Consider the following 13,635-nt stretch of genomic DNA (forward strand, 5'->3'; position numbering starts at 1 on the left):
TTAAATATGTTCTGCGTTTGAAGAGTCCCTTCAGTTTAACGCTACAGTGATTTTATAAATGATACGCAGATCGTTTGATATGGACGTGCGTAAGATTTAAGTATGTCCGTTATACAAATACACTCTAACACAGAAAACACGACGCATCACGAAGCAATAACCCCAACGGGACAGAAATCGGTAGTTGTGACGTACAAGTACAAACAAACAAATTATTCCAGTTTCAGAAAAAAGGATGATTTATTCAAGAGACAGAGTTTCACAAACTGAGAAAGTCAATAACCCGTTTCTCCACTTCTGATCTTTATGCAAGCAGTTATTCAGCTTGGTATTGATTGATAGTGACGTTGGATATGCTCATGGAGGATATCGTGCTAAATTCTGTGCCAGGTTCCAAGCGTTCTCAGTTGGGAAGAGGTCAGGCGACATTATTGGCCAAGGTAGAATATGGCAAGGACAAAGACAAGCAGCAGAAACTCCGTCGTATGCGGGCGGGCATAGTCTTGCTGGAATGTAAGGCCATGATGGCTTGCCATGAGTGCTGCGGATGACAGCCAAAGGGATCGTGCTACGAAATAACTCCTGGTTCTCGGGCCAAATGGCAGGCGACAGTCATGTTGACATCCCACCATCGTCCAGGGTGTCTCCAGACACGTCTTCGGTCTATGATCTCATTGATCGGAATAGACTTGTCTTCCGTGATGAATTCCGCTTCGAACTGAGCACACGGCGCGAGTTTCTGCTGTTTGTCTTCGTGCTTGCCAAACTCTATCTTGGCCAGCAAGGTCGCCGGATCTGTCCACAACTGAGAACGTTTGGAGAATTACGGCAGGGTCCTAGAACCAGCTCGGAATTTTGACGATCTGACTCGCCAATTGGACGGAATATGGCACGATATCGCTCAGGAGGACATTCAACAACTGTATCGATCAATGTCAAGCCGAATAACTGCTTGCATAAAGGCCAGAGGTACACAAACGAGTTATTGACTTGCTCAGTTTGTGAAATTCCCCCATTTCTTCTGAAATTATAGTCAATTCTTTGTCTGCACTTGAGATCACATGCACTAATTTCCGTCCCATCCGGATGATTCCATCGTGATGCGTCGTCGTTTTCGTTATTATTATTATTTTTATTGCCAGAGTATATTATTATGTGTTCCAGAAAATTTTTGGCAAACTGCTCGATGTCTGCAACTTCCTGCCAAGATACTTATGTACACAGTCCTCTTGTAATCTTCAGGAGAATTATGTTGTAGATAAAGATTGTATATATTTGCTTCTTTGTTCCCTATATCAGGTGCCATTGACGATGGGCTCTATGCCCCAATACCTGTCTGGCAATTAAATACTGATGTGTTATTCCTTTCGACACATCGAAATTAAACATATAAGCAGTTTGTAGTTGCCATAGACTTCATTATTACAAACACATGCTGTTAATGAAATTAACAGTAACAACGATTATAATCAGAGGCGCCTGCCCTACAGAACCACCAGCAGGACCACGTTAATCCATTTGAGCCCGATAGACACCGATCTTTCAAAATTTATTCAACCAATTATCACTAATTAAAACAATGTTCATAAAATCACCATTAATCAAATTTAACTGACATAACTGAATCACACAAACCTTTTCAACATGCTTCGTGACTTACAAAGAAACTGACTTTCACATAACTCATATCAAATTCTAAAACCCCTTCCAACAACTAAGACATCTTTCATGAACTGATCCTAAGCAATTACAACAAATTAAAAGTATTATCAGATTAATACACTCAGCTACGGTTCTCTTTACTATTACTTAGAGGTACGAGGTTCACACACATTTCATCCCCAGAATTTAATAATAGCATATTAAATAGTCTTAAAATGGGACCGTTTCAATTTTAGGTTGAAAATTAGTGATGGACGCGAGCCGACCGAAAGGTTCTAACAGATGCAGGAGATTCACGAACCAGAAGGTGAAGTGGAACTATACTCAACTTTGAGCTACAATTAAGCTTCCCCAAAAGCACAACGCTCCACCGGAAAGATGGAATTTGCAGGACGCTAACAGCGTAACCACAGACACCGATCCCTCTGCCACCGTGATACCCCGATCAGAGTTTGCTCGCGTCGACAACTGCCAATTATCTGAAACATAAACAGATCAGCTGCAGACAACATTCTGGCGCATCAGATACACAAAACATATGTGCCCAGTTTGTTACAAATAAAACTTTAATTATGCACGGCACAAAATGAACCCAAACAGAACTAACCTACGTGACTACTTGCCCAGTAACGGCTCTTAAAATTTGATTAGCCAATTCTCTAGAACAAACAAATAAAATGATAACATATAAAAAGGAAACAGGGAAAATTATTTCGGCCCGCTCTCGAACGCCAGGCACAGACTTACGCACTGCTTGGTATGAGCTCTAGCTACGCATTAAGCACGGCTTCATGTCTATTTGTTGCGCGTAGCTAGCACTCCCTTAAATGACGTCAACATATCAGGCGGCCAGACCAAATACAATGACAAGTAAATGAAACCGCGTTTGGGTGCAAATGGCTCAGAGCACTATCGGACTTAACGTCTGAGGTCATCAGTCCCCTAGAACTACTTAAACCTAACTAACCTAAAGACATCACACACATCCATGTCCGAGGCAGGATTCGAACCTGCGACCGTAGCGGTCGCGCGGTTCCAGACAAACCGCGTTTGGGCTCGTAGATCCTACAATCCTCGTCTGTCATCCACTTTTGGGGTATTTTCCGACATTTGCAGCCCCATGTGTCTTGTATTAAATTACTGGTCTCAGTATCATCTACATAGCTTCCGAGGTTTTTAAACGTTAGTAAGAATCGTCCTTTTAAAACTGTTACGTAACTCATCAACGGCGCATAGCAGCTAATGCCAGAAGTATTTTGCTGGAGCTGACGAGTTCCGCCGCCTGACAGAACGGCGGCACCTGCGCGCGCAGCCTCGGTGCTGCCGGACCGGATTGCTTCCGGCGCTACGGTACGTGTTGCGGATGCCGTGAGTCAGGGCCGAGCCATCCGCCCGCCGCAAAAAACCGCCGCATCTGCCGCTGCGCTCCGCCCCTTGCCGCGGTGCGCGCGGCTACAGCCAGGCTCGCCTTCGCGGAATCGGCCCTCATTATCGAAACCCGCGCTGCACTCCTTTGTTTCCCCACCGCGCAGCATTCCCTCCTGCTCACCAAAAGGAATCCACGTCCCTCGGACGCGGCCGCGTACTGCTTTTACGGACACCTGACAAGAACCTGCAGGTGCCACATAAATATTTCACCATGTGGCACTTGCGTCCTCTTCCGAATAAGAGGTTTGCAGTCATGCAGAACAGGGACTTGAGAACTGAACTAGCACTGTTTATGAGTGAGCTGTGCATCAAGTATGAAAGCAGACGCCACTGTATGAGAGTGACACGGCCGATTGTTGTGGAATACATAGACAGGCGAAATTCCCTCAGACTTCAAGAAGAATATAATAATTCCAATCCCAAAGAAAGCAGGTGTTGACAGATGTGAAAATTACCAAAGTTTCATAAGTCACAGCTGCAAAATACTAACGCAAAAACTTTACAGACGAATGGAAAAACTGGTAGAAGCTGACCTCGGGGAAGATCAGTTTGGATTCCGTAGAAATGTTGGAACACGTGAGGCAATTCTGACCCCACGAACCGGCCGGAGTGGCGGTGCGGTTCTAGGCGCTACAGTCTGGAGCCGAGCGACCGCTACGGTCGCAGGTTCGAATCCTGCCTCGGGCATGGATGTGTGTGAAGTCCTTAGGTTAGTTAGGTTTAATTAGTTCTAAGTTCTAGCCAACGGATGACCTCAGAAGTTAAGTCGCATAGTGCTCAGAGCCATTTGAACCATTTGACCCTACGACTTATCTTAGAAGAAAGATTAAGGAAAGGCAAACCTACGTTTCTAGCATTTGTAGACCTAGAGAAAGCTTTTGACTATGTTGACTGGAAGACTCTCTTTCCAATTCTGAAGGTGGCAGGGGTAAAATACAGGGAGCGAAAGGCTATTTACAATATGTACAGAAACCAGATGGCAGTTATAAGGGTCGAATGGCGTGAAAGGGAAGCAGTGGTTGGGAAGGGAGTGAGACAGGGTTGTAGCCTCTCCCCGATGCTATTCAATCTGTATATTGAGCAAACAGTAAAGGAAACAAAAGAAAAATTCGGAGTAGGTATTAAAAATGGAGAAGAAATAAAAACTTTGAGGTTCGCCGATGACATTGTAATTCTGTCAGAGACAGCAAAGGACTTGGAAGAGCAGTTGAATGGAATGGACAGTGTCTTGAAAGGAGGGTATAAGATGAGCATCAACAAAAGCAAAACAAGGATAACGGAATGTAGTCGAATTAAGTCGGGTGATACTGAGGGAATTAGATTAAGAAATGAGACACTTAAAGTAGTAAAGGGGTTTTGCTATTTGGGGAGCAAAATAACTGATGATGGTCGAAGTAGAAAGGATATAAAATGTAGACTGGCAATCGCAAGGAAAGCGTTTCTGAAAAAGAAAAATTTGTTAACATCGAGTATAGATTTAAATGTCAGGAAGTCGTTTCTGAAAGTATTTGTATGGAGTGTAGCCATGTATGGAAGTGAAACACGGACGATAAATAGTTTAGACAAGAACAGAATAGAAGCTTTCGAAATGTGGTGCTACAGAAGAATGCTGAAGATTAGATGGGTTGATCACACAACTAATGAGGAGGTATTGAATAGAATTGGGGAGAAGAGGAGCTTGTGGCACAACTTGACTAGAAGAAGGGATCGTTTGGTAAGACATCTTCTGAGACATGGAGGGATCGCCAATTTAGTATTGGAGACCAGCGTGGAGGGTAAAAATCGTAGAGGGAGACCAAGAGATGAATACACTAAGCAGATTCAGAAGGATGTAGGCTGTAGTAGGTACTGGGAGATGAAGAAGCTTGCGCAGGATAGAGTAGCAAGGAGAGCTGCATCAAACCAATCTCAGGACTGAAGACCACAGCAACAACAACATAGGTGCATCTGAAAAGATACCCACCTGCGAAGCCGAGGTCGTCGACGCACTCCTGTGCGAGAACGCTCGACTTATAAAAGTCGTTCCTATATTCCTGTTTCTGATTCGTGCATAGATCTCATTCTCTTCGACACCACTTTCGCCATATACAGTACCAAGGACTTTTGAAGAGTCTTACAACTTGGAGGGAGATAACACCTTACTCTCAGTCCCACTGTATATGTACTGTCATGCGAAGCACTACTAGAAATATATTTTTATATTCCTGTAGATTGATCAAATGTGCAATGTTAAATAATGCACAGATTTCGACACGACGATAGAGGGAGGGTATTTTTCACACATTTCCTAAAAGTACTCTTTCTATTTGTGATTTCACAAGGCACACAGAAATTAGGCAGAGGGTGAATGCATCTGAGAACAAGACTGACTCACCTTCTGAAAAATGAACAGTTACTGCTAGTGAAATTCTTCACTCTCACAGCACGTGTCGTGCATCAAGAGAAACACTCAACATGGTTCCCTGAAATATATGGGGGATAAGTATTAGGAACCTTTGCTTATAACATCAGCACATAGACGTCATGGATACAGTAGGGAGTGTAGACACTTTAGAAAACGAGGTAAGCCTAGAGCCTCGCAACACTCAATGATTCACGCAACAGGAAACTATCAGACAATTTGAGCAACATTTTGATACCAGCATGCACCACAATCACAAGTCGATGTTCCAAATGACAGACACCCAAGCCGACAGCATTTGATAAAAGTAAATAATTTTAATAAATCCCAATCTGTTTGAACATTCCCAGCCATGTCCACTTATGAGTCAAACATTATGACCACCTCCCACACAGAGTCACAGTTGAGGTCTCTCCGCAGTGTCTCACGAACATGTGACACTGTTGACCGTGATCCATCCGTCCGATGGGGACGTTATGCTCCGCGGCCGTCTTTGGTGCAGTACGAGAAGAATAGGCTATGCACCAGCTATAGGTTGTCATCATCAAACAACATACACATGACACAATGCACTCTCCATACATCCGTTACACTCACCTACATTCTACAAATACACGTATCCGCAAGGAAAGGCACCGCCAATTTGCGCAAAGGTGGATTACCCTTTCCGACACGCTCCCCTCCCCCCCTCCCCCCCCTCCCCCCCCCCCCACCGCGTCACCCTTGTGATGACCCAACCATAAATGAAAAATGAAATTTCAATTTTCGCCATCTGAAAGGACTTAGGCAAAATCCAGATCTTTGATCCCCTTTTAGCTGAACAGAATTGTAAGATAGTCACTTTAAGCACCACAGGTCAGGTGTTGGAGTATATGAGGGTAGAATGTTTTGCACCTCTTTGGTAAAGCAGTGTTCATGTAGCTAAATTGTTTTTCTAAGGAAACAATGGGAGTAACCTCAGCCTTGGACACACTGAGCCGGCCAGTGTGGCCGAGCGGTTCTAGGCGTTACAGTTTGGAGCCGCGCGACCGCTACGGTCGCAGGTTCGAATCCTGCCTCGGGCATGGGTGTGTGTGATGTCCTTAGGTTAGCTAGGTTTAAGTAGTTCTAAGTTCTAGGGGACTGATGACCTCAGATGTTAAGTCCCATAGTGCTCAGAGCCATTTGAACACATTGAACTTCCTCAGGCTGTGAACAATCTGTGAACTGCATTAAAAGGAAAAGGATTCGTCAACCCGAATGTTGATTTGATGACTGCTTTCGGGTTAACACTGTAAATCATTGTTCTGTCTTTCTTGTAGAAAACATTATAAATGAACAACACAAAGTTATGGATGTTTTGCAGCATTATTTCGTTAACAGGTTTCCGGCTTGCAAGAACATACCAGACTTTAACTGACTATAGTTGCAAAAGAAGTACTAGTGAACAACGTTATTCTCCAGTACCGCATCCTCCTGGAGTAGAGTCTGTTAAAATCTGATTATGCGAAAAAATGCAGCAAAACATTCATTTTTTTCCATTTCAAGTGTACAAAGTATGGCGCTTAAATCCGGACCAATGAAACTTTTTTTAAAAAGCAAATGTGTTAAACGAAATACAAATGAAAATGAAAATCCTTTTACATATAAGTAGTGGTATCTTCCAAGAGTAACATTACTCGATGTAACCCCCTTCAGCCGCAGTGACCGCCTTCAGTCTTGTTCTGAAGCGATCGCACGCACTCTTTAAAACAGCGCTGTCCTTATTCGCGAATGCTGCTTCGACAGCGGTGCACAGAGACATCATATTACGGTGCCTCCTCTTACGGTAACGATTTAGACTACGCTCCAAACATAGTAGTCGAGGCGGCTCAAATCCGCCATATTGTCGGGCCAGAGCTCCTTCAACAAGAACATGCCAACGTTATCCGAGTTATTGGACTAAATGGCCTCTGCCATCCGACGCATTGTTCGCTCGCCGACATTCAACACTGACGCCAATTTTCTCAGCGATTGCCCTGGGTCCTCCGAAATAAGCGCCTGAACATTTTCGATGAGTGCCGCAGTTCACGACACGTGTTTCCTCGGCCTGAGGTTTCCTCGACGGGTTAGCGAAACCTTCCCCAGAATTCTCCGAAGCATTAGACTTGGCCACAATATCATAAACGGTTGGTCTCGCGTACCCGAAGGATCGAACTGTTTCAGTGGACGAACGCCAGAAAGAAGACTTTCGATGATCGCGGTTCTGCGTGTGTACTCGTCACTTGTCTGTAACAATCGGCCATTCTGAGATTCTGACTGTTTACTAGAGGCACATGGCTTTCAAGAATGCCATTCGTTAGCTCCGGCGGAATACGATACGGCGGGTAATTCAGATTGAAGTTGGTCCGGATTTAAGTGCCGCACCCTGTATGTACTGAATATCCAAAACGTATCATAAAGTAAACGAGTGATCTCATCTGCCAGTCCATGCAAATTAAATTTCGAATGGCAGTATGCAGAAAAGCGCTAAAGTGGGAACAAGAACACGTGGAGAAGCATCTACGGAAATTGCCCCCCGATGAGGTCTACCAAGTAATAAAAGAGAAATGTGCATGGTACGGGAAAATCGTTTCATTCATTTGTAATTACACGAACCTGAACTGATAATTATCAGAATTATACGAGGACTATTTTTTTAATGTCCGATTGGTCGCGTAATTAAAACCACAGTGAAAATCCGATGAATCTTTGTCGCAGATGTTTTGTGCAGTGTCTCTAATATGCCAGTAGAACGCGTCATATTGCACTTTTGATTTCTTAGCGCTCAGTGAACACATAAGTGTGCAGTGCGTGCTGTCATTCGATTTATTCACCTTAGTCTTCCACCTTATTTAAAGCAGCCCACATAACGTCACGGTCACGCACGACAGCAGATTGTGGCCATGGTGGAGCAATTTGAAGCAGCAAGTACAGACGTTCATGCTGCCGGCGGTCAGGGAAGGAAACGACTCAACCTATGATCTTATTCAGCGAGTGGATCAAGCGATTTCAGAAAATCTCCTACAAAGGGCAATTCAGAACAGACGAAGAGGTATGTTGTCATCAGGAATTGAACTTTTTCATGACAATGCTCAGCCGCAAACTGTATCTGCATCGAAGACGATCCTTTATTGCTTTCGATGGAAGTTTTTGATCACCTACCACACAATCCATAATTAGTTCCGTATGATTTTCATCTGTTTGCTCGAATGAACCGCTGACTATGACGACAGGATACTGGGGAAGTGCAATCTGTCTACAAAAGAGATTGCTTACAAATCACTCGGGCGACCCATCCAATAATATTGCTCAAGTGAGTGGGACACTTACCAGATAGGACTAAGAGGGGATGTTGAACGTATATAGAGAAGGGCAGCACGGATGGTCAGAGGCTTGTTTAATCCATGGGAGAGGGTCACAGAGATACTGAAGAAACTGAAATGGCAGACTTCTGAAGACAGACGTAAAATATCCCGAGAAAGTCTGTTAACATAGTTCCAAGAATCGGCTTTAAGTGATTGCTCTAGGGCTATACTACAGCCCCCTAAGTATCGCTCACACAGAGATCGAGAGGATAAGATTAGAATAATTAGAGCAAGCACAGACATATGCAAACAATCATTCCTCCCACGCTTCATACGAGAGTGGAACAGGAGGAAACCCTAATAACTGCTACAGTGGGACGTACCCTTTGCCATGCACCTCATGGTGGTTTGCAGAGTATAGATAAAGATGTAGATGTGGACATTTTGGCACAGACAACGAGTTGCAGACGAACGTAGAAAATTGGTGGAAAGCACAAGTGGCTGCCTTCTATGACGATAGAACTGGAAAGTTGATACCACGCTAATGGTAGGTCTGTGCGGCGACTGTATAGAAAAGTAGCTGGAAGATGAAACTGTGGTTTCCCTTTAGCAACCGATCGAACGTTTAAGATCATTTCTGTACTTCCTTCTTTCGTCGATCAGTTCAAGTACTACTTCTGTGGCCCGAGGTTTCTTTGGAATTACCTTCATCGTTCCTATGTTTGTCTGTCCAGCTTCTGTACTGCCCTTTTTAGAGATGTCCGTTCCTCTTTGACTGAACTGCCTACTGTGGTATTTATTACCGCAGTATCAGCAGCCTCAGAGAACTTCGAGCGTAGCTTATCTTTTCTCAGTACTTCAGAATCCGACTTCTTTGAGCAATGGTTCTTCTGGACGGATCTCTTAAACTTCAGCCTACTCTACATCACCTGGAAATTGTGATCCCATTCTGCGCCTGATCCTAGGTAGACCATAGTATCTAATATCCGATTTCGTAATCTCTAATCATGATATAAGCCAGCTGGAGTCTTCCTGTATTTGCTGGTCTTTTCCGTGTATACCTCCTACTCTTGCAATTTTTGAACAGTGTATTCACTATCACAATTTGTGTGTTGTAAAAGATAGGTCTTGCGAAATCGGATGAACCTGTTTTAGTGCTTACTGCAGTGGTCGCTCGGGCGCACTCCACAGCATGGAAACAGCCGTTCTGCGATCGGAGCAACATCACAGGAATTGTGACACACAGTAGTCAGCCGTTCGCTGGAAGACTCGCCAGCTAGACTGCACGGGCTGACGGGCTGCATAGGGACGTGACGTTGCGAGCCTGCCCGCGCCACCCTCCGCCATAACAAGCGAAACCGCAAGATTTCATCACCAGACAAGGCAACACGGCCTGGGAAAACCGCTTGTCCGCGTCAGTCAATTTTCTTCTCCGAACGGTCTTCTCCAGCCACACCTTAATTTAAAATCCAGTACCCGGGCTTGTTAATTTCCGAAAGTAATCTCAGGGTCCGATGCCCCCTTCAGAATATATGAAAAAAATGTAAAATTGGATACTAACAGCGTAGCGTCGCAAGCGGCAGAGTTATCGGTCATACATCATAGAGAGTTCCCAACTTCCTACGATAGACGTAAAAATGGCGTTTTGTCATTTCTTTTTCCAGAAAATGCGAAGATGGAGGTTAGGTAGATGAACAGAATGTAGATTTAATGTAATTACAATAACGAGAACAATATATCACGTAAGGAATTGTGCAGTGTGTCGTTTCATTTTGAATGTTCATTTCCTGCGTGAAACGTTGAATTTTGGATGATCCTGACTCAAGTTCTTGTATGGCACTCTAAATCTTCAGAGTTTTCGGCACTGTGGCATGAAAAGGTAACACTTGAGAACGCTGTATATCGGTGACGGATAGTTACGTCGTCGGCGTTAACTCAGTGACTACCTGCTGTGACATGAAGCATACCCGATGGTTACTCACACCGAGTCGCAAGGAGCAGCACCGCTGTGTCTCTCCAAAACATTTGAAGAATGAGGTCTCTCCCCTGGTCGCCGCGGCTTAGTACTGCCATATTGACTGTAGATAATTATTGTCTCCTTAAAACTGCTTTTCGATCCTTTTAACGAACTTGCTCAATTTCATATTTCGACGTAGAAATTTATTTGCTCTAGAGGAAGAGAGCAGGATGCTCTCAGCAGAACGATGCTGGTTCAAAGATATTGACATTCTGTGCACCTGTCCTATTCCTCTTATAAACAGGAGTCTGCGAAACAGAGATATTCTTACAAAATTCATAAATAAAATACATTTCTTGGATGAGTTTGCTTTCATTGTCGATATCTTGTTAACGAAACGGTCTAAATCGTTTAATAAATTTTATTTATAATATTGTTTCGATTACTGCCATCGTCAGATGAAAACTTAGAACTATGTTTAATGTCAGCATCAGTAATATCTACGCCTAAGGCGACATCACACTTAGATTTAGGTTTTATTGGTATTGCCAAGCGCTATTTTACTAGTGGTAAATTTTCATCTGATGACCGCAGTAGGCGAAACAACCCTATAACTGCAGAAATATATTAAAGGAGTTTGACGGCTTTATACACTAACCATTCTTTCAAAAATCATAACATCGAGCTACTAAGAACTGTTTTCTAAACTTTTTACGGTTATATTTACGTTACCTGTGCAAAACGGACATTGTCTTGTAAAGAAGTTGTAATATCAGTATCAACAACTATGATGTAGTCGGATTAAATGAATTGAATTAAGCAAGCAGGTGAGCGAACCTGATTAGAAAATGAGATACCAAAGGTAGTAGATGAGTTTCGCTTGTTGGAGAGCAAAGCAACTAACGATAGTAGAAGTAACATCTACGCAAAATTAATAGAATTTTTGCATGATGTACAACCAATGCTCGTTCTCTAAATTTATCCAACAGGAATTCGTGATCACTATATGCGCCTTCTTTCAATGCTTAAGTTCTCTGAGCATATTTAAAACATCTTCGTATGGGCCATAACGACTTGTTATGCATACAATAAGGCGTTACTGAATTTGTTCAAAGGCTGCTGTCATACTCATTGATAAGGACATTGAAGTAATATCAAAGAGCAGAACATGTCACACATTATTGCTTACCACACTGGTTGTAAAACTTAGGAGCGAAAGTAGCTTTCCCATGATGTGTCACTGCCAAGCACCATAGCTGGATGGAACACTTGGACCGTACACTGAAAGAACAGCTACAGTACAGTACAGTACAGTACAGAAGGTAATTGAAAGAGATAGGCAATGAGACGAAAAGAAATTGCAGTTTCAGTCCAAGAGGAACGATTAGAAAGCAGTCGCTGCGATTCGTGACAATTCGCTGCTCGTTACAAAAGGAAGGACATGGTTCTCAATCGGGTTACTTCAAACATAAAACTGCTTACAACTGACTGAAGTAAGTAAAATATTTCTTTCCTTAAAATTTTGAATGGAGAAGCTTCAATATCGGCAATTATTTATTACATATCATATTTAACAACTCCTCGAATCACAAGTAGAAGAAAGGGTTCTTGTAATATTCCTTCAACGTTTTCCAAGTTTTAAGGACCTGCAAACATCGTCTAGGATGTAGAAGCTTCTTGTGTGCAGCCTCTTCCAAATCTAAATTTCCCACTACTTCCACTAAGTCCCTTTGAAACTACAACGTTAACATGTACATGGAGCAGTCTGGCAACACAGATGGAATCAATGTTTTGTTTCACTAGGGCTGAAACTTAATTAAAAGCTTTGTCAGAAAGTGTGAATTTCAGGAGCACTGGTAATGGCCTTCATATCCACTGCTCTCTGCTGTAATTTCGTCCCCTACTTGCTAGACCATTTTTCTGTATCCACTTCTACAGCCGTCTTGATCCTTTTTTTTCTTAAAATCCATTGTATCTTCTGTCATTGATAACACTACTCTAAATTCAAGCGAAAATCATTTGTGCAAATAAATGTACTTGTCTCTGTGACAGTTAAATGTGTATCGAGACGTTAAATGAAATACTACAAGAGTTAACAACGGTTGTTAAAATGAAATAAGCTAGTAAAGTCACCCATTACTAAAAGTCAACTACTGGAACTTCAATGCAACACAACTGTCGACGGGAAACAAGAGCAACAAAAGCAGTATTATATGAATGCGTGGGGTCTGTTCTTTCAGATGTCCGAAACAACAGACACCACGTGGAATCCACAGGCACGATACGTATCATGTAAACTGAAGGTAGGTGGTGGAGAAAGAAACGAGACGGTAAAGAACTGATTATATCAGCTGCATCGGGAATTTACGGCGCTGCGCTATCCGGACGGAATGTTTACCGCAGATGTGCGCTCTATTTCGGCACGCTTCGCAGCCGGCCTGTATTCCAAACTATCGCCACCTATCCACAGTCCCACTCGATGTCCTCCATGCTCTCTAATTTTAGATTGCCGCAGAAATTCAAACGATGTAGGGCATTCACGCAGAAGACTGTGGATTCATTGGGCGTCGAGGCGAATCAGTTGTACAGTATTATATTTACACACACATCAAAAAAGTTTTGCATCACCTCGGTTCCAAGAGTTCCGGAATCTGACAGAAAATTGGAATAGAGATCAACATAAACGTCATTTACGCCCTTTTTATTGCTCATGAAAACCACACATCGCATGTTCTACCACCATACAGCGAGACCTTCACATGTGGTGGTCCAGATTACTGTACACACCGGTACTCTAACCCCAACTAGCACGTCCTATTCCATTGATGCATGCCTGTATTCGTCGTGGCATACTATCCACAAGTTCATCAAGGCACTGTTGG

This window comes from Schistocerca piceifrons, chromosome 1, assembly GCF_021461385.2.
Source record: "Schistocerca piceifrons isolate TAMUIC-IGC-003096 chromosome 1, iqSchPice1.1, whole genome shotgun sequence".
Taxonomy (NCBI): Eukaryota; Metazoa; Arthropoda; class Insecta; order Orthoptera; family Acrididae; genus Schistocerca; species Schistocerca piceifrons.